At 38.0% G+C, this 23,129-nt stretch overlaps 1 long non-coding RNA gene across 1 annotated transcript; it reads right to left on the reverse strand.

Moving 5' to 3' along the window:
• Positions 1-347: 347 nt before the first annotated feature.
• On the reverse strand, positions 348-22,903 carry LOC130577745 (uncharacterized). Its single transcript, XR_008965805.1, has 7 exons — positions 22,810-22,903; positions 19,406-19,581; positions 4,221-4,351; positions 3,654-3,840; positions 968-1,046; positions 645-713; positions 348-470 (listed from the first exon to the last, which is right to left on the reverse strand). It is a non-coding gene; the product is annotated as an uncharacterized LOC130577745 (long non-coding RNA).
• Between the last annotated feature and the right edge of the window lie 226 nt (positions 22,904-23,129).

The following is a 23,129-nucleotide window of genomic DNA, read 5'->3' on the forward strand; positions in this document are numbered from 1 at the left end:
GGAAACAGCATTGAGGGGTGGCAGATATTAAGCAGGAAAATGCTTGCCTGATGATGACTGTTGAAGGAGGCCATTCAGACCTTCTACACAAGCAATATTTTTTATATAGTCCTGGCTACAACCCAAGACTAAATACACAGATATATATGTATAAAAATGCACAGCCCATCCTGGTATATAATTTAAAACATAAATTAAAAATCCTTGCATATATAAATCCAACAGTTGTGGGCCACTTACTATGGGAGTCCACTGTTATATGTTACAGGGAACAATATTGTTTATAATACTATATTATTTATTGTATTGTTTCACAATGTTATTATTTAAATACCTTTGRTCTTGTGATGCATAGAAAACTGATGGTGTAAATCAGGATTTCATACCTCATTTGGCAAGATGCAGATGTTTCTAAAGGTTGTAATCCTCTGAGGACAAAGTAATAATTCGGTTCCAATTTTTGCACAAGCCTGTTGCACACAATATGAAATAAAAAACAATGTSAGTATTCACATGAATAGATTTTAGTCATATTCATAAAATTGGAAGAACYACGGCCTTAGTATATACATGGAGAGAAATAGGTTTACAAAAAAGTCAAGAAGAATGGTCTGTAATGACTASACATGTACACAAAGACTGACCTGCGTGTGAGCAATCACTTCTAAAAGCAACTTGGAGGGAGCTGGAGAAGGGCAAAGGAAAATATATTTCTGTAAAAAAGCAAAAAGTGAAGCCTTTAGACTTTTATAAGTAAAAAGCTGAAGGGTTTTTCTTTTTTCCATTAAAAACAAAACAACACAAAACCCCAAACCAAACAAACAAAAAACAACAAACCAAAAAACAAACAAACTAAAAAACAAAACCAAAGAAAACCAAAATAAACAAACAAACWAACTAAATTATTTAKTACAAAGCAATACAGGATTGAATATGGGAAAATGAGAGCTAYTTCTACCATACTAACCTAAAATGACTTGAGTAGCACGACACATTGTTCCAGTGCATGGCTAAGGCAGGAATAACAAGCTGAGATCAAATTCAGCCTGGAAACAAGAGGAAAATGCTTTCAGTTACGTTTTGATCTTGTCCAGAACATTTCTGTAGGCATTCAGTGTGCACCCACAAATTTTAAGATGTGGGGTGCCTCCTGTCAGTTGTTGGGATGCATTTCAGTTCAGAATGCAGCAATAGGGTCAAGAGAAGTTTAGAATTTATTACAGAGAAAAGATTGCTGCTGTGGGACATCTCTGGCATCAAGCCCTGARAGCAGCCCCCTGTAACTGCTGGTCTACACAACCTCCATTGTTCTCTCAGGTTTCACAGCTGCAAAGGTTGCTTCCTTTTCCAGAGCTCTTCTCCCGCTCTCCTCCCTGCAAAGCTGCCCAGCAGCCCCACGACAGGAAGGATTTTGCTCTTTTTGTCTCRTTTTGGGGAGGGAGGGGTGCTGATCTTGCTTGTATCACCCTGCCCAGAACCGATTAACTTGGCTTGAATAGCCCAGTGGGTCTCAGGTGGCTGGGGCTTGATAAGGCATTTCCTCTCCCTGTGCTGGTCTGGATAAAAGTTACTCGAAGGACACACCTTCTAAATTATGTCACATTTATTTATTTAAAAAAAAAAAAATCAACTTCTGCCTTACCGATAAGAGTCTGAAGATAGGCCAAGCACATTTGAATTAAATATTTTACAGTCTTCTTTAACTGACTGCGTTTCTCAGAGACAACCTTGTTGGTTCCTAAGAGGAATCTTCACCTAACAGTTTCCTTCCATGGAGGGTAAACACATTTCCCAAACTCTTTAGTAACTTGGTTCCCTCTCTCCACTGGAATTCCCCTAGCAGGAATCACCTGCAATACCCAGCTGATGACAGTCTGAAAGGCAGGATATTGGTGGCATCAGGAAACTACAATTTGAGCAACTCTCTGGAGTTTCAAAAGGAATCTACCCACGCTCAAGCTTGGAGCTTTAGGGCTGGTGTCCTGGCACCCTGCTATGGCAGAGTGCCATCTCTTGGACTACAGCACATCCTGTAGAAAGGAAGAGGAAAGAAAGAGGAGAAGGGAAGATGGAAGGAAGATGGAGACAACAGATGTTTCAGAAAAGGAACCAAACCCTGTTTCATCTGCTCTGCTTCTGATGGAGTAGAGCATTCAGAGCAACCTGTAGGCATCTGGTTATTTAATTGCCACTGCATATGTTTATCCTTGAACGCCTTCGTGTTCTTTTCAAGAAACATGGATGTGGAATTGCAGTGTGACCACCCAGAAAACTCAGGCATAACACGTGGGAAAAGTGGGCCCAAAACCTGAAGTTTAATCATCAGTAATTCTAAATAACAAAGACAGCTACAAACCCTTCCAAAATAAAGGAGATCTAAGAGGTTAATATAGTCCTTCCATTTAATTACTATTATCTCTTACTATTTGTGCATAATTGCTCATATTTAATGCAGCTAAAAAGAATTAATTTACCCACAAAATATTTATATAAACTAGGTACCAGAAAAACCTAGTTTTTTCTTTTTGCTTCACAAATTTGGTGGTCTGAAAAGCACAATATGTCATTGGTTTGTTTCTGATGAAGTGATTTCCATGTGACTCTATTCTGATCCAATGGGAAGTGAAAYAATTTTGATCTGTAATTATTTAAAATCCCAGACTTTCACTGGAAATGTAATCTGCCATGCTTCTGAATTCCCTCCCTGGCTGTGCACAGACATTATTTGGTCAGTACAGTATGCTTTCAATTACTATACTTCCCAAAATAAATGCATCACTCATCAGCAACTACTAAAAGAGCACCCATTCGGAATCTAATCTTTTCTAATAAAGTAATAAAATATTATCCAGATTAAGAATGACCTTGTTTTCTTAGGTAGATCGCAATGTCCTTCACTGCTTTAACTCTTTTTTTCTCTGACATGACTTGAAATTCTTTTGCTAAAGGAAATGTCTCTGTCTTGATGAAGATTTGGCAGCAAACTCTGCAATACTATGGTCTATTATATCAAACGACACCAGTGCTTAAAACTTTTCACATTCCTTTAGTTACATATTGTAGGAGAGCTCTGCACAACCTCGCACACCTGAATTTTTAAAAAGCCTTGGGTTTGCTTTCTGCCTGATGCTGAATGAGCAGAAAAACTGGCACTTTATTTTGCTGAAAAACCTCAGTTGTTTTTAGAGCAGAAAAAGATCAACCTGGCTTACTTCCATCACGGATGTATGTGTTACAATAAAGTTCACTTTCTTGAGAGGTGCCCGCAATCCTCATAAAATGCAGGAAATTCAGGCATTCAAACCAGCAAACTTAACAGACTAACACCTAGGCTGACAGAAAAAGATGAAAAAAAAAAAAAAAAAAAAAAAAAAAAAAAAAAAAAAAAAAAAGAGAGAGGATCTAATATATGCCCCCCAGAGGTAGTCAGGGGCCTACCTATCCTTATTCAGGATTCTCAGCTACTGGCTCTCCTCTAGCATGGCTCTCTATGTCCCATCAGCCTCTCCTCATAAACAAATAAGACACAAAATTCACACTGTTTTCCAGTTTGCAATACTTAGTAACTTTGTAGGGGTAAGTGCTTCTTTGAATTTCTCCTCTGGATAAATTAAAGCCTTGATTTTTGCTCTTCTGTGTTTGACGTGAGTTACCTGTTTTTCAGGAAATGGCATCAATGTTTTCTCCTCTCCCTCTGGCTCCAAATAGAGAATAAGAGATTCAAATCTTCAGCTCCAGGAAAAAGCTCTGACTATTGTGTTTTGAGGAGACACATAGAAAAACTCGAAGCTTATTGCTCCTATTGGTCTTTTGCATTGATAGATCTAGACCCACCCGCCACTAAAAAAAAAAAAAAAAAATGAAAAACCACACAAACAAACACACAATTTTTTTTTTAAACCCAGCCATAAACCCACAGGCCTTCATATAGTATTTCCAAGATTCCCTCATCTACCAATATAGTATCACTTCAAGCCTTGTGAACATTCTTTATTTAATTTCTGAAAAAATTACAGACTTAAAAATGTTNTTTTTTTTTTTTTTTTTTTTTTTTTTTTTTTTTTTTTTTTTTTTTTTTAAGAATGGAAAGATTTGCTGGCCAGACTCAGTAAGATTTTAAAATGCTAATCCACTCTTGGAACATATAGCTGACACTGACAGAATGTTTTATGATGTGATCTCTTGCTCCTACTTCCAGCTAAGATTAATAAARTCCTCACCTCCCCTTTGGCCTCCAGATCTTATTCCAGCAGGAAATCACACCTTAAAGTAACTGATCCTGCCAGATACTTCATCGGTTTCCACTAAGAGGGAAAGTGGCAGGCATGTCCCATCATAGCACCTCCCAAATCTGTTGAAGAGAAGGAGGAAAAAAAATTAGATGTGTTCCTCTACACCTCTGAGTATCTTCTATTGTTACAATGAGTAGCCTTTATCTTTAGATAATACACATATAAGAAGGTGTAATAATGCACATGTAATAATAACACACTCTGAAATTTTTAGGAGTTTCTTTTTGTATGCTTATTCCTGTATTACTGCAGCCAAATAACTTCAATTATTTCATTAAGATGTATATTTTAAAATATCATTCTGACATATATGATTTAATATTTTACACAGATAATTTTCTGGGCATTATTGCTCTGTGCAGTACAATGCACAGTGCATTTCTCTGAAATGCACCTAATTTCAGAAATATTAACATAATAAGTATAGTGTTTCTTAAAATCAATCTGGTRGAGGAGGAAAAAGCCCAAATGGAGATTTTACCAGATTCAAGCAGAAGTGGTTCAGTGCTCTCTTCTCATCAACCTAGACCCAGKGATAGGACTATATTCTATGCCATGTGGGACTGCCAATTTCAAGYATGGTATGACAATGCAGTCATGTGTTCAATCAAGTTTTTGCATTATCTGGACAGCAATATCAAATCTGTATTTTGCAGGCTTTTTTTCTTTCTCAATCAGAAACATTGCTTGGATATAACACATTTATTGTTCTATTCYGTGAGTTATTATTCTAGATTTCCAAGGGGAAAGGACTGGTATTTTTGTCTTCAGGATTGCTCTAAGAAARCACCTGCATTTAGAAAAAGGAATTTTATAGAGCTACAAGATATTGTCCAGGGTGCAAGTGGAAATATTAAGAGTTATATCCCATCCGTGAGTGAAATTAATGTTTTAAATTTCTGTTTCACTTTTGCACATATGGAATATGTTAAACATAATTCTCAATGCCTGTAGACTTCCTTAAAGCCTGAGATAAATTCACTGTCAGAAGAAGGAGCTRTGTAGTCACACAGAAGTCATTACTTCCAGTCTTTTTCCACATTTTAGCCTGAAATCTAGTAAGAATTTTTTGTTGCCACCACAGAGGATCTGACATGAAGAAAGCATCACAAATTGTAATCCCATAACCTCCAAGTTACTTCCAYGCACAGCTGGAAATCACAGCTGAGCCATAGTGCCCTGGATTTTTGCCAGAGCAATGTATYTTTGTAACAATATTACAAAATATTGTCTAGTTTGACAGAACTTTACAAAGGATAGGAGAGGATGGTGGTACAGAATAATCACCTCCTCCTAATGATAGTTATCCTTAGCTGATTTTTCAGATTTGAGATAAAAACACGTTACAGGATTTTGACAGATTATTGGGTTATTTAAAATAAAAATTAACAGATAAGACACAGTTTTGCAATGCCACAAAGGTAATTCTGCCTGGGGGTCTTCACTGTTTCATAAATTCCCCCKACCCTGGAATGTCAGATGTTTTGACAGGCTTTTGATCCAAGCAGACATTTGGTTTTGGTCTAGACCTTCAATCTCTGAAACAAATGATGCTGTTTACATCCTTAAAGCTCCTTCAGACCAACTGTGGGAAATACGCAACATCTTTCAATATGATCACAACTAATTTCTTAGGATTGCTGTGAGGCACAATGTGAAAAATAGATATTTCCATAAAAATAAAGTTATTATTTACTGTGGTTGAATTTAAGCCTGAGAGCTTTGGCTCATACACAGGACATGCTGTTATTYCATCTTTTTCATTCAGACCACAACTCATTTTGCTCTGACTCAGAAGCAAATACAGTTGGGCATTGTCACACTGATTCTGCCTACAGGTTTCAGAGTAATCTGCAGAGCAATTTGCAAAATACCTCTTTTTTTTTTTTGCTGAAGCCTATGGATAATTCTTCAGAACCTATTCTGTTCAGTTTCCTATTTTTTCTGAATGTCATTGACTGAGATTATTCCTCCTTGGTTACCCCTGATTTTACAGAAATCTTAGATTCTTAGTCTTTAAAATTATTTTCTGTTGCATTGCCATGAAAAGAGATTATCCTGTTATTCTTTAGTATATAATATATACTCATTCTCTTCCTAAGTGGACTGCTTAAATGTGTAGTGTACTAACATTTTTTCCTGGTTTGATATTTCAGTTTCTGTACCAACATTATTTTAAAGTCCAAGATTGTTCTTTGTAATATCCAATTACAACAGCCTTACAGCCAGGAAATGAGATACTTTATATTTAATAGGTTCAGAATTCCTATTGGAGCTACATCCATGAAACACGATTGCATGCACATGTCTGTGGCTATGACAGAGCAAGGCATCCTGTAAATTTTTAGTTATGACTTTAATGTCTAAGTTCTCTATTAAATACCTTTGGTTTTCTCTTGCTCTTTATAAAGGAGCCTTGCTTCACAGCACACAGAAAAATAGCAAAACTAAGCAGGACACTAAAATCATCTCAGGGCTCTGCTGACATCAGAAACCTCTCAATCTTTGSTCAAGAGACTCTCTCTGTATTTGTAACCCTGTAATTTACAGTTTCTTTCCATTTACTSTCTACATGGGTGACCTAGCAAATGTATGCACAACAGCCAATATGCATCCCTTATATGCTGACAGCGAGCTGCCTGATACTACTACCCACACTCCAGTCAGSTTTGAAAAGATCCTGGACAAAAACATTTATCATGGAGCAAAAATTAGAGAAGCTGCCTGCTAAACACTATCCATAAAAGCAAAACTCTTGGAAAGMAAGCCTGATAAGGTTCAACTAATTTAAGAGTTCAAATATGAGAACAACATTTGGGTTTTGCACTAACAGTGCTGGTTTTCTTAATTAATTTCCCACATAAAAATAGAGTAATTTTCTAGTTCTTATCCATAGAAAAATCCATTCTTATTCATGTTGAATAAAATCTTGTTTTTAAATGGGTGTGATAGAACAGCTCCTCGCAACACTTCTTCAGAATAGAAAAAACGGGAATAGATCAAACGCCACTTGACCTTTTTCAGAATTTGTTAGAAATAAGATTTTTCCAGATTGTACTCTTATTAAAACACTGCTTAGTTAAAATGATCCCACTGCCATTTCATTGCAGCCAGCCCTTCTGCTTCAAAGTTAGCTTAGTTCCTTTGGTTTCTGCTTGTTTTGGAAGACACAAAGTTGCCCACAAAAAAAGGCTACTAAAGGGAACCCAGAAGTCCTCCAGCTTTGTTAAGAGATTAATTCAAGGGAAGGCCTTAATTCAAGGAATTAATTCAAGAAGTCTRTACTACCAGCTGCAGGACCATACAGGAGAAAGCCTCCAAACTGAAATAATTAAGAACCAGTTTATGACTCATCTGTGTTATGCTCTCTCATCAGTCTGTGCTCCATTCATAAACAGATGGACTGTAAATATTCGTGAAACAAATTTTTCAAAGCTGCCTTCTAACCTCATAATCAAACAGTAACTGGACAGGCCTCTGTGAAAATATAATYGAAACAGATCTCTGGATTTAAGTGTAAGGAATATGGAACATAACATCATGAACCCTGAATAGACTTTTAAAAAATAATTTTAGAATTTGAAAGACCCAGTTTTGCAATGGCATTTGACAATCATGACTATATTGGTTCCTACTGTGCAGAGAAGATTTAAAAGACTAGGAGTGCTTGGTTTAGAAAAATGTGAAAGAAAATCTGGCCTAAGAAACATGAATGTTATATTTTACTTTTATTCATAAGGCAAGAACAAATAGACAATCATAATTATGACAGACTAACGTATGTCTCTAAGATTTGTGCTGAACTCAATTCTGTGACCATTATTTTGTCTTTATTTTTGTGTTTTTCCACTCTGYAGTAAATACACATAGAACAGTGACGTCTTTCCATTCAGCAAGAAGGTATTAATGAGAAGTATGCCAAAAGTTGAAATTCTAATCATTAATTTGTGTTCACTCTAGAAAAACAGGCTGCCTGCAAGCCCAGAAAACTGCTTCTCCTTGTTTGTAGTTGTGGCAAAAGGGCAAAGTTCAGGTAGGCAATGGATCTCATGACTTCTGGAACTGCTGAAGACCTTTGAAAGATAAACTAGAACAGCACAGATTTTTCCATACTGATGTCTCTGTAACAACCTATCAGCTGAGGCCAGGATTAAGGGGGTGCTACAAAACCTGCTAAACTGTAAGAAAAATACACGGGCTTTGTAAATATTGTGAACTCTCATAGAAAGTGTTTGGTGGGCAGGTGTTTCATTTAGCTAAAAATCTATGGCTGATTTGAAACTAATTTTCTAAACCTGTAAATTCCACAGTTTTACTTGTAACCCACACCCCCCATGTTATTGAACAGAATATGGCAAAATACAGGGCCCTGCATTACCAGGAATTTACATGAATGCAAAAACTGCTAGAGCAGGGTCCAGAGATGAGTTGAATGCTTTCTGCATTCATTTTCTGCAGACACCTTATTTTAACTTGCGGTCCTATGGAGCACAAATATAGGACTCTATTTTCAGATCTTGGAAATACTTAGGTTATCAGAAAAGGTATAAATTTATGGTGTCCCTAGCTCAAAACAAACTGAAAATAAATACAAACCTGAAAGCAGAGTTTCTGTAGAAAAAAGATTGAGTTGCATTACAGCCACAAAATTATGAGATTCTCTATTTCTATAATAATCACTGCAGCAAGAAAGAATTGTGATATTCTAACTTTAAACTCTATTACTAAAACCAGACATCTTGTTGAAGAGAAACTGCTAGAGTTTACAACCACAGCAACTTCAGTAGTGGCAATTTTAGACTGAAAATAATGAAGATCTGAAATGTGCAAAACCCTGGAAAGGATTATAAAGGTAACCATTGTARCCCAGCATGCAATAGTTATTTTACGGTTATTTCACATGCACAAAGTATCTTGGACACACTTCTGAAACTTTCTACTGTAAAATTTATTTATGTAGATAGAAAAAATAAAGCACCTAATTTTTTTAAAAGCTAGATTTAGGCTGGTGTTACAAAAGTCATTCTCTATTTATGCCTCCCCAAYCTATGCATGAACTGAAGCAGGGCACCCCTAGGCAAATCATAGGCTATCATGTAATTGTACGCTGTATCATAATGTATTCACTCTACAAGGCAAAATTAAAGATACATTTACTTTCATGGGAAGAAAAAAGSCAGTAATGATGGTGAATATTTTAGAAGCCTGTATTTACTAAGAACAGAGAATTAAAGGGCTTTTAGCAAATGGACTTTTTCTAACTGGTAAAAGTATTCCATTGATATTCTCCACACTTACAACCCCCCTAACCATGGTAGCAATAATGGAAGTGATGTTAGAATTAGGGTTCAAGGTACTGAGGCTCAAATTGCTGCCATCATCAGGGGGAAATGCCACAACTAATCACAGATTCTCAAACAATCAGCTGGCCTCATTTAGTCTGATGATCCATCAAGATTCCATTCTGCACTTAAGCAGTGTTTTCTGGATATAGTTTGTATATGAATTCTTAATGTGACTTCTGGAACACACTGTTCAGATCTCATCCTCTTTACATTCAGATTTTTAATTACTTTGTGTAGTATCTTATGCCACTTGACAAAAAAACGTACTTAATAATCAGAAGGTGTAACTTCATAGAGGTTTTTTTTTAGTATAAAACCAAGCATGAGATCTAAAAGGACAAATCAAAAGAGGCAGCATTCACAATGTCCCCAGTTGTTTCAGGGTCACAATGAAAATAAGCTAAAACTTTTCACACAGGAGGTTTCTGTTCCTTGTTCTAGGAGGTAATTAATTTAAATACTAATAAATAATCATAAACTTTTATCTTGTTCCTGTTGCTGGAATAACAAATCAACACCYAGTATAATTCAAGGGTACTTTACAGATATGTACCTACTTATCAGCAAGCGCTGGGAGTATTCCATTTATACATTTCAGATCACATTCATTTCCAGAAATAGCATTAACTACTAGTACTTAATAAACTAAATRGTGCAAAATTGGAATTTCTCCTTGAAAATATGCAATTCCCATATGCAGCCACTGGATGGACTTATGGAACCAGTGAAACCTTTTGACTGTAGACAAGATGCACAATTAAGTGAGCAACTGGCAAGAAATTTCTCCTCTGGACAGAAGAAGCTTTCAGTAAGAAAGGGTTTAAGCCTGAAAACAAGGCACAAACAGGGATTTTAGTTTCTCCTCTTCAATCAAGTACTTTTCAATACAGTTAGTTTAAGAACAACTGAGTTGTTGAAATGAAACAGAGTGATAAGAAAATTAGTTTGTAGAACATACAGGTCAGTTYCAAATCTGTTGTTTGGCATTAAAGTTTTAGGGTAAAAGCACTAAAAATTGTACTGAAAAGAAACTAGGGGTTTTGACAGTTCAGTTTGCAAACTGAAGCAGATCATAGTTATTTAAAATACTGCTTAATTTTTAAAACTTTTGCTACTTTAAAATGCTCATATTCTTTAAGAATAAGAACAGTATTTGTTTAAGCTCCCTTACCTTACCTACTWCTCTGCATATGTAAAACAAGCCCTGCATTAAGAGCACGGTCCTCCATGGAATATAAAGAATATAAAAACTTTATTTCCTTTTTAATTGCAGGTAGCTGCTAAAATTACTCCCAGTATTTTGTGTATTCTATTTAACTATATTACAATTTATTTAATGCACTCTTTTAGACCAGTTACCATATCAGTGTATACAACAGTGATAAAATACATATGTGATTCCATATACTGTGTTCTTTGTGCAGACAAGAGTAGTAGAAAGGTAWCAGCTGTAGCAGGAAAATCCAGTAAATTCTCCAAAAAAGGAAGCAAACAGGGTTGCTGTGGAGAGACCTAAGTGAAGCTGGGAAATGAAAGTATAGATGTATGAGCTCAGGAGAATGGAGAGCTATTGCATAAATCTCCCCATATCTGCAGTTCTCAATCTGTAGGCAGTGACAATGACAAGCACAGCCCCTTCACTCCTCCTCTGCAGATASACTCAGTTACAGGATCTAAAAGGGGATCACGTGGTTTTGTCATTTTGTCTGTCTGCCCTCACCCTATTCTGTCCCAAACAATTTAGAATGGCACCAATCCTAACTCTGCATGCCTGGATTGCTTCTTCTTCTTTTTTTTTTTTTTTTTTTTTTTTTTTTTTTTTTTTTTTTTTTTTTTTTTTTTTTTTTTTTTTTTTTTTTTTTTTTTTTTTTTTTTTNTTTTTTTTTTTTTTTTTTTTTTTTTTTTTTTTTTTTTTTTTTGTGTTCTGAAGGTCATATGCAGAGTCTGTATAGTGAGTGAATGTCCTCTGACTCTTTCTTTAATTGCATGGGATAGTCTTACTGGGCACCTATTATAGCCAGGATGAATGAGAGACAGTGAGAAAAAAGCACAGGCAAGGAAGGCTGGGTCAGGTTCAGTGCTGCTGTCTGTTGCTTTCAGTGCTTTTCTGGAACAAAGCATGAAAGGAGACTGCAGACATTTGTCAACCAACCACCCCTTCCCGGCCTCATTCACTTCTTCACCATGTGTAATAGCAACTTTGTGGATAAAAAAACACCTGCAGAAAAAAATCACTCTGGATCTCACTGATTTTGCTGCTTTCTACAATATTGTTTAAATTACTGTTATTTTTTTAGGAAAGCAAACAAAGCCGTTCACAGGGCCCAAAGAAACTAACTGAGCAGCCACATTAAAGTTATGTGTGCACTTTAACACCATTCTAAGTCAGGAGCTGATATCCACGAATTAATTGCCTACAATGACCTTACAAATGGAACAGGATGGAATGACATCTCTTACAATAATCACGGTGCCCATCACTGGACACAAAATGCATGCAGTGTGCCTCTGGCAKGCCAGGACTCCTGGATGCCATATGCTGTCCTGACCTCAGATGGGGGAATACCATCTGGCATAAAAGCCACACACAGTTGGCACTGCAGACTGCAGGCTTCGGGCTCCTCTCTCTCCCATCTCACTTCTCACCCTACCCCTGYTGACAATTACAGAAACAGCAATCTTGCAGGAATGAAGCCAGGCTATGAGAATATTGAATGACTGAGTCAGAGACTAAGAATGAGGCTGGAAACTCCAGAGCTGCCTGATACATATCATCACCTGAAAGCAAAATTGTGACAAATCAGGTTCTTCTGTACCACTCACTAGGCAATGAGATGCCTTCCCTGTTCTCCCTGCTACAGTGTCATGTCACAGGTGTGTGCTTCCCTGCTRAAATCCTCCCAGAAAACGTCATACCTCAGCCAGGAATGCTTCCCCCTGCAAAGCCCCTGAGCATAACTTGCTATTCTTGGCTTGTTCTGACCTCCTTTAATTTCTTGACCTTGTTCTGGAACTAGGTGTTGGTCCATTTTTAATCACACCAGACCGACCAAGCAGCAATCTTCCCATACCAGCGTTGATTTGGAAAGCCTTTGCTAAGCTGCTGCTCTGGGAATCTTTCACCATACACAGATTAGGTCATGGACTTCCTTCCAGGGTAGGTGGCACCAGGAGCTGCCAGCTCCAAGCTAGGACAGTAAAATGGGTGAGGCAGCATTCCAATATGACACAGGGCAATGTAGACAGAGCCTGTGGAATTACTGGGACCACTAATCTAACCACCTACATAAACAAATCAAGTGAATCATCTACCTTACAGGTCTATCAAGCCTTTGGCATACACATGATGCTGGGTATATAATGGGGGACTGGCTCACACAAATTAGATTTTTAAAGTGCTTCTAAATTACATGTTACAGTTCAAGTTGCTTAGAGACACAAGCTCAGCTTGGGAGTGGTCCTCCTTCACACAGAAAATCTAAGCGATTTCTTATTCTGCATGAACCACTGAATACCAAACTGTTTATTCCTATTAACAGAATATTTGTCTAAAATTCTAAGACCAAAGAATTGCAGAATAATCTCTTTATTCTGCTATGACAATTTATTCAAACTACTCTAGTCAGGAAATATGAAGTAAATATCTACACCTATAATGTTGTATTTAAGTAGAGCTCTGTTAGTTATTGATTTCACAAATGACAAAGCTGCTGCAAAGCTCTGAATCTTTTTACTCACAGATTGTTCCATAAATTGGTTTATTTGCRTTGGATGCACCACTAAAATCGTTCAAATTAGTAACAAATCAGTTCCTGTTACTGTACACCTGAAGGTGTAACAGCAAATCTGTCCTATTAGAGCCAAATGACAAATATCAGGAAAACTGTTGCCAAGGCTGCCTGGTTTTTCAGTGCTGAGGCTTGTGGATTCCCACCTGTTCTGTGCAATGCCACTGCGTATATTAAATCACAGCACAGGCTAAGCACAGCTTGGAACACTGCAAGTGTGGACAACATGTGACATTCAATATGAATTCCCCTCAATTAACATCGTGTACTTTCTCTGACACACAAAAAAAAAAAACCAGCTTAGTAGCATATTCTTAAAATTTAGAGATTTGGCTGAGATTTCTTTTTGGGCATTCATGCATGCCATTCTGAGGAAGTAACAAGATAATAGGACTCACAGTGCTCAACCCCAACATTTGCAACGTCTAAACCTCATGCCAAATTATTTTTTGTACATCCAAAGTGCTTGCATACATTCGTGCTGATAGGTGTTTCTTATCTCCTGACATTTCAGATTAGCTTTTTAAAGGCATGAAGACTACCAGGACACGCTTCCATGTGTTCTGTAACACATTTCTACTCAGTTCAGACTKTAATTTCTGATAACACACACACACATAGCCCTTTCTCATTGAAAGCAAATTCCCATGCAAAYRTGAAGMAAGAAGGARTTTGAAAGGAAAAATAATAAWTTGCAACTCCTGAAAAAYAGATGAAAAAGTTSATAAACCYTCTATTCTKGAGAACARCTRCTTTTATTTCTGYATAATCAAATTTCAAAGCCAGAAGTTGGTCAGAACASATTTCTCTCCCCACAAGTAAACGTGTATCCAGAGCTGACCAATTGAGTTCATAGGCATGCACAAYGAAGCAGGTCCTGATCCAGGGTAACCCTATGCTTATTTTGCTGGTCTTCAGTGACTCCTTGTCCTATGTCCCAGCTATCCATGCCTGACTTTGATCCTCACTGCTTTACAATGAGGTATGTCTTTTTATGAATTGGTTCTTCATTTAAACTTACAAAAATGAGATATGAAAGTGTGTTACACAGTGTATTTCTCCTTAGAAATGCAAATCTCACAGTGCTTTCTAACGTGAAGATTGCATGGTGTAAATCCACCCTCATTCACCACCCAATCCAACCCTAATAAGGGAACAGATTCCTTGAAAAGGAGTGGGCAGGACAATGCAGGGTATTAATTTCATGTACCAATATGCATTGGTATGTTACCAATATGTATTCTAATTTCATGGACCAGTCTGCATTTCCTTTTCAACCATTCAGAGTCTCTGGATGAGCTCAGAGCTAACAGTGACTCTGAAAATCAGTGGAATGGCCTTTATAGGTACATTTGAGAGAAATATTGATGGAAACAGAGGCCACAATCACAAAGGGAAGATGTACATTCAAGTGTGTGGTAATTAAAGAGCAATAGAGTGCTTTAGCATAAATTATAAAACTCAGTATTAATAGAACGGAGAAGTGTACTGTGACCTTTTATTGTAAGATGCTGTTCTTGCATTAAGTGACTCCTAAATATAGCAGCATTCTGTAGACAGACTACTTAGATAAACTGGAGTGGCAATACCATTTCATCTAAAAATAGAGAAACACTTCTCCCTCTAAATACCTAAAGCCTGTACCTGCGGTCTCACAGGCAKCTGAAGGCAATCTGTTTGCACAGTCATGGAAACCGCCTGTCCTGTCCTCTCCTCCATCCCTGCTTGTAAGGATCTGCTCAAGGTGATAACACTSCAATTTACCAATTTACCAAATGGTATTAATCCTTGGTGACAGGCAGGAAATTAGGCCTAATTTCTTCTTTGGCCAAATGCAGTTAAACACAATCCTCTCTGAGGTGTGCTCCGATCATCAGGCTAATATTTTGCTCTTGGATGATGGCTGGAGTAAAGGAAATGCTCAGGCACTTGTAGTACTTGAAGCTGTGTCACTTGAAGAGTGAAGGGAATTCCAAGCTCATGGGATGAGGCAAAAAGCATGACACTAACCCTTTAATGCCAAAAAAAAAAAAGACAACTCATGTTCACGACATGATGCCCAACTGTAGGTGTGGGAAACACATTTCTACAGATGAACAAGGGGGAAAAAAGACTTAGCTTTCTTACGTGTGAGCTGCTAATTACTGTCAATTAAAATCAAAACAAAAAGCCCAACCCAAACCACAGATTTGTCTTATAAAATTTAAAGAGTCTGGGGCTTTTTCATGCAACAGATGGAACCTGCATGTACATCATTAATTTAATCAAATCTGCAGTTCCTACTGTAAGGTAGTACTCGTACAGAAGCCCCAGGTTCCATCTCTCCAAAGTTATGCAAATGATGATGAASAATGACAGGTATTTCTAAAATGTAGCTTATATAGATGTCCACACAAATTGGATTCGTTACCCAGTGTGCAACAAGCCAATAATTACACACTCARAAGWGGCACACACCCCCACTTGGARCTGMTTACAGCACARTTGCTGAGTTKRCTTTAKTAGTTTCTTCCTTATCTTGGGGTTTCTGGCAAACATCCYTGTGGCCCCTAAATTCTGCATTCTTTGTGTCCACAATCAGKGGTACATCCTTCTTYCCAAGCTTGGTTAACCTCCCYCTAGGTCTGAGATYGTTGAAGCATGTCCAGTCCTAAAACTTAACAAGGCAATTCTACCAACAAGYAATTTGYYTTTCTACCACTTGGACATCACTTAGATCTTGTTAGCTGCTACCAGTTTCATATATAATTTGAAAAGGTACAGACATTGTCATTCTTATTTTTGGGTTCCTCTTCCCTGAATTGTACAAAAGAGTGAGGAGGCTACAAAGCAATTTCTACCTTTTGCCCTTCTTTTGGGCTGCAATAATTGCCTTTCATTTTTAAGGTGCTTCCAACTATTAACACCAAGGAGAAAAGAATAAAGATTGCAAACAAGGAGATCGCTTGAAATCCTATGTCATGGGCCTTTTGACATCTTTCCACAGACATCATAAACAGAACTTTCATCCTCAGCCTTAAAAGTAGTCAAAGCCACCTGAAGACTCTTTCAGATTGGACTGTCCTGTTAAACCAGTATCACTGCTGCTCTTTCCCAGAGAGATTTTTCATGAGTTGCCAGTCAGTCACCCGAATTTTCAGTTCAAAGAGCTACCATGTCCTCCCATATCCACAGGAACTCTCACACCAAGGCAAAACATATCACTTAAATATAGTCCCAAGTGCAAATCAATAGAGAGGAGACAGAAAGGAAAAGCAATTATTAGCCACAAACTGCTGATCACCAGCACAACAATCATAAACTGCCCATTCTAGTTGGAGTCTCCAATCAGTTACAGAGTTTTGTTTCCTTTTCTTCTGGATCATGAAGAGCAGCTGCAATGTTATTTCTAATCTGCTTTCAAAACATGGAATAAGGAGGTATTTAAACAGGGAGACAAGGCTGTATCAGCTGCTCTTTGAAGCTGTCTATAAAAAAAGGAGTTCCAGCCGCCAGAACAAGGTAACACTTGCATTCCTGCCTGTAAAATGTCTGGAAATCAGTCTGATTTGAACTTTGCAGAATGTCTGCATATGTGGGTCAGTTCACAAAGCAGGATGCTGCAAAGTTGTTTGCTGTGTGAGGTCAAAGAGAAAGAAATAGATTGCTGAGGGTGRCCAGGAGGCTGCTAGTGGCTGGGAAGTGCTGGCTGAGAGACTATTAGTGACACCGCAGCATCTCAGAACAAAAGGAAGTGTTTTCAAAAATAATCTGTTTTAGCTGGGCAGGAGGAAGGAAAAGGAGCTGTTTGCTTTTCAATCTGCAGTTCTTGCAAGGGCCTTATTCTGGTTGTTCACTTTTAACTACAATCTACTTCWGAGTAGAGAAAGAGTAAATATAATCAGCTATAGATGGGACTCCTGCAGTTCAGAAACCTGCAATTGCCTGCAGCACAGCTAAAGGCATAGAAAATTTAGCTGAGATGTGAGATTTTATGATTGCATTAGCAAATATCCAAGTACCACTGAAGACACACACTACATAAATGGGTTGGAATGGAACTATTCACGGCTGATTGCAGGAGCAGCAGAGGGGAGGAGCACAGGTACCAATTACAGCAAACACAGCTCTGCTGATGAAGGAAGGCTATAGTCTTGCCAGACCAGCAGGTGATTATTCCCCTTCCCCATCCCATTTTGTACAGAGGGAGAAACAGATCGTAGGCACCCACGATGACATATCTCCAGCTGGGCTTCTTTAAATTCAAACTCCATCTGATAGCACATGTAGAACTGATTTTTCAGAGGCAAGAATAATTTTTAAATGTTCTTGCAATGAATAATGCTTTTACAATATATATATCTATATAATTAAATCAACGAATATGAAAGGGTGCCCCAATGAAGCATTTAATCTAAGAACTCTAGTTGTGCCTCATTTTCCAAGATTAATTATCAAAAACTTCTAGGATCCAGCTACAAGAAACAGAACTCTTTTTTTATTTTTTTTTTTTACTACTAGACCAAATTTTCTTTCTTAATAATTCTTTTTCCTTAAAAGAAGAGTGTTTTTTTCTCTTCTTCTCATATGTGCAGCCTTTAATTAGTCCGTTAGACAAAAGCAGTATTAGCTAGACTCTGTCACAATTACCCACATTTGGTAGCTAATTACTCCTTGAATAGTCTTAAGGCTACCAGCAATTTTAGTACAATTGGCAGCCTGGGGCCCCCAGGAGCTGTTCCAGCAGCCAAGAATAGCTGGAACAAGGGGGCRGACCAGCCATGACCCTTTCTCCTCAGCCACAACCTAACATATCTACTGTGCCAAAGGCAAGAGTAACACACAAATTAAAATATTCCCAAGTGGATAAATGTGCTCTCTTTATAGCCTTTTTAAACTAATGGAGTGGCATAAAGGGACTACGGGGAAAAAGAAAATAGGACCTTTTAAATGCTAAAGCATTGGCAGGACTACTAATGATTTTTCAATTTTGCAATGTTCCATTAAAACAACAGTACAAAACACTTATATGGGATCAAATTCTGACACGAGACTTTTATTCTAGTGCAATTTTATTCACTGATGTCCCATATTGCAACAATTAACATCACTGCAATATGGGTGTCAAGACAGTAAAAAAYGCTGACTTGATTTAGTAGCATTTCATATGCATTTTACACAGGTAGAAATTACTTCACAAGGGACACAGCAATGTCTGTGATTTCAGTAAAATTATTCCTGCTGTACACTTGTGTGACATCAGTGGAAGACTAAAATTAACATAAAAATTTAAATGAGAACCTCAGTTTTAAATACACTGCTAATTCAGATTCTATTCCACAACTCCAAAGAGCACTGCTCTGCAAATTCAGCAGTACTGTGCTTGTAAAGGAGCAAGGAATTCCTTTTAAGAAATTTCACAAATTTATGAGGGATCCCTTTCCACCACATTCTTTTCATTTCACCTTTAGTTAGGACTGTTGATGAGCAAATTGATGTGAGTATATGGATGTAGCAGCATTGCAGAGGCTGACTGTAAGATGGACACAACAGCAACAGCTTAGCTCAGCTGTCAGCAGCAGCATCACAAAAAAAGGCTGTAATTTTGGAGAGACATGACCTTTGGCAGCAGTATTGACTTAAGGAGCTTCCAACAAATTTTGCTTCCTTGCTGCCTGTCCTGTTCTCTCAAGAGACATATGACTTTTATCAACACAACTGTCTGTAAGGGCACCCTGTGAATCAGGTCCAGGGAAATTTACAGGTATTAAAGAAAAAATCTGAAAAAAAAAAACCCAGTTAGTCTGTTTAACCTGAATCAGTGTTATGACTCAGTTCCCAAACATGAACATATACAGCAGTATTGGCACAGCTGAAAGGGTTTCAGGAACAAGCAGCTGGCAGTTGAGATGCATCCTGGCAATGCCTGGAAAAAGGCTGCTGCTGGCAAAAGCGTGCATGGAGCAATTCATTTACTGCTGTCCATCTTGGCATGGCTTACCTGCATGTGCACTGGCCAGTTACAGGGTTATGGTCTACAACTTTAAGTTCTGCAATAAGCTGAGGCAGCAGAAATCCTTTACCAGCATTTGGGAAGGAACTTTCTTGCCCTTCTGGGAGCAGAGCAGGGATTGGAGAAATGACAGTGTTCTTACCACCTGACTGCAAATCACCAGCCTAAGGGAAAACAAAAATAAGACATATCAAATCTGGGTTCCACTGAAGGACAAAACTTGACCCTCCTGACTACCTTTGGCAAAAGGTGCTCCTCAGCTCAGTGGGACTTATGCTAAGACCTTGTCCAAAACACTGCACAAAATCCTCTCTGGCTTTAAAATCCAGAAGGATTCCCAAGATAACTCTGTGGTGTTGTGGCTTGAGATCTCCAATCAGTTGTTCTCTCCTAACATAAGAGTCCAAGACTTGAAGAACAGACMAGTGCAGCAGATTCTGAAGAGACAAAATTACTACCTAAAATGGTCTTGATCATAGACTGGATAGTAGGACAGATGGACTGTAGGATGGACAGAACAACTATTGTGGAAAAGAAATCAAAATAAATGTAGTCCAACATTGCAGCAGGTTCTCAAAGGTGTCTTTTCATTCTCTGTCCTTCAGAACCCAGCAGGACAAGGCCCCAGTCAATCTATCTCAAATGGCCCTGCTCTGGTCTGAGATCGACCAGGTGACCTCCAGGATYCCTTCCAATTAAATTATTAAATCACTTCAAATTAAATTTTTCTGCAATTCTGTCACCAAGGAGTACCACATGCATGACTAACGAGGTTTCAAGGATTTGAATTGGGTAATGCTCAGGAACAGTCCAAAAGAGAAGTCAAAAAAATGCAAAGTCTCAGCCTACCCTTTTTATCKCTTATCCATTTCCTTAAGCTCTTAWGGTCACAAAAAAAAMCCCWTATTTTTAACTTCAATTCCCTGCTAAACCATKTCAGGTAAGCACTTGATAACAGGTGGTTTGGAGAAGCTCAGTGGTAAGAAGCAATGTCTGGAAGGCGTAATAGTAGAAAAGGTAGCAAAGCAGCAAAGGTTTTGATCTTGGGTTTTGAGTCTTTCTCCTGATAGTGGAGATCATATGTCTTTTCCCACCTCTTATTTCAAATGCTTTGGAAATTCAGAAAATGTCCATAGCTCTGACACTGATAGTAGTTGCAGGGAAATGGGAACYTGTTTGTAGCACAGGAAATGCTCTCACTCTTTCTTAGTATTTCTTATAAGAGTCCAGAGCTCATGCAAAGCCTTGACAGAAGCCTTAAGCAAGGCYTTAAGTGCAATTCAGGAAACTCTCAGAAGGATAAGGATAGGTATTAGGCCTTAATTTGTCTTTCCACAAAGAAAAAGATGTAAAATAAATACTTATTTATAAGAACAATATTACACTTATTTTTCAGTCAGGCTGGAAGACCTTAAGAGACCTATCCAGGAAATCAGAAAGTGGTTTTGCTTTGCATTACAGCTTTTCCAAGCACTTTTCATTTGGGGGAATTTCTTTCCTACCATCTGTGGGCAAAGCCTAAGTTAGGTGTGTCACTATCATTGTTGTGCAATGAGATCTAAGCACACTGGGAGTTAACAGTATAGCAATTATAATAATTATATATAATTATAAATTGTGTGAAATGTTTCTGTGCACTTTTCCTCACTAGTGCAATGTGAGACTTAGAGGGTTTTTAGAGATTTGTATTTAATAAATATTAATTAGACCTATACAAAACCTATACACATAACATGTTAAGAGCACCAAACTACTGGAATTTAAATAAATAAATACTATGTGTACTCAACATCATATTAACACCAATATCTTACCATGGTGAGAGAAATGGTTCTCAATAAATTCTTCTACAGTGCAGCTTAGAGACAGAGTATTTCTTTGACAGAAGACGAGCCAGCAGTTAGGAGGAAGGGAAACAGGCAGGTGGTGGAATATAGGACTCTGTACATTCCTGAGAAATCAAACCTCTGCATACCAAAAATGCCTTCAAAAAGTTTGAATTCCAGTCTTCCCTGTGCTTTTGCCTTTCCTATGCAAAGAGCAAGAAGACTTAGGAGCTCAACATAGCATTTATGAGATAGACACAGAAGAGGCAGAGGAAAACTCTGACTCCTAGAATGTGGTGTTAGATAAATTCACCATTATCTTATAACAAAATGCATCAGGAGAAATCACATGCATGTTGTTGGGTTTTTTTTTCACATGACTTCCCTACCCACGTAGTTTGCCACAAATTGACAGCCTTTATCATTCAAGGTGATTGGATCCTCTTGGAGTATCTGGCCCAATAGTCTCCTGTACTTCCCTTGTTTTCCGATTTTGTGGTCAGGGTCAGTCCTGAGACTCTGAGCATCCACAACAGTCTAAGAGAGTGCCTTTTATAATGTTTGCTGCTAAGCAGCTGGATCCATTCCATCCCAAGTATACTGGAATCACAAAACAGGACAGCAGTCCTACTTCTCTTGTAGGTAGAAGCCAAATAYATAAATCACCTTTTGGGTAAAGTATTCTCAAATGCAGCAAACTGCTATGTATCATTAGAGCTAAACTTAGTATATTTCATCAGCTTTTGCCTGGAAGTGTTTTCTGTCGATGAGCTTTTTTGCAAAATTCAGCCTCAAAGGGCTTTTGAAGTTCTTCTTGTATACCTTTAGTACTTGCATACAAACTAATGTGATTGCAGTTAGAATAGCATTGCTGGTGCAGATTACATCAGAATGGTCTGGAGACCAAGCCTGTGTCTGGAGTGAGTGATGGGATTGCTTTGTATGAGTTGAATAGTGGTGCACTGCCAAGAGCCCAGGTTGTTCCTCCACAGGAAACTGCCCAAAATACCAATCTCTCGGTACAATCTGGTCCCATTTGGAGAACAAACACAAGCTTTTAAGAGATAATAGTGGTAGAAGAAGCAGTAATGGAAGAATGCTAAAGATACTTCAGCTGTGCCAAGACTGATTTTGGAAAGTTCACCAAAATGTATGCAGGGAAGTGAAATGGCTCTTCAACTTCTAAAAGGTAACTTCTGCATTGTCTAGCTTAGTAGAATAACAGCTCTACAAACTCAGACCTGCATAATAGGAATTCTTGTTGAATTCGGGGCATGCAATGTTTACATTAGATGCATATGTYGTTTATTGATTGCTGACTCCCAGTTTTAGGGGTCTTGCACCTGTACAAGTTTTATTTGCATCACTCTCTGAGTTAGGAGGATCATTTTATTTACAGTTAAACCAGCACTACTGTTATAGATGTAGCCATACCAGAACAAACCTGACAAAATCCCCAGTACATGCTTTTCAAGGGTTCTTGTATCCATACGTCTGCATCTACTTCAGGATATCTTTTCCTATTTTAACTGATGCCCTGGGATAGAGGTATAGGTATATTCCTACCTTCAGTTTGTCAGGGCTAATACTTCCTTCAGTTTATTCCACACTGCCACCATACCCTTTTGCCAGATCTTCTCAAAATTGCCAGCTCCATTTGTTTTCGTAGACTCATGTAGTTTGGAGGAAHAAAAAAAAAAAAAAATCAATGGCAGTGCCAGCTGTCATAATCCCTGCTATTCTTCAGTTAAAACAGTTCCATAGGCTAGTCTAGCATGSACCTAAAACCACTGTTCTAGCCCAAAGACTGCACAACAGGTGCAGGCACAAACAAGCAGCCTGAACAGTGCTAAGCAGTGCTGTCATTGAATTTTGCATTGCAGTCA

The sequence above is a fragment of the Malurus melanocephalus genome, unplaced genomic scaffold, assembly GCF_030028575.1.
Source record: "Malurus melanocephalus ecotype Western Australia unplaced genomic scaffold, MMel_1.1 scaffold_192, whole genome shotgun sequence".
In the NCBI taxonomy this organism is placed as follows: Eukaryota; Metazoa; Chordata; class Aves; order Passeriformes; family Maluridae; genus Malurus; species Malurus melanocephalus.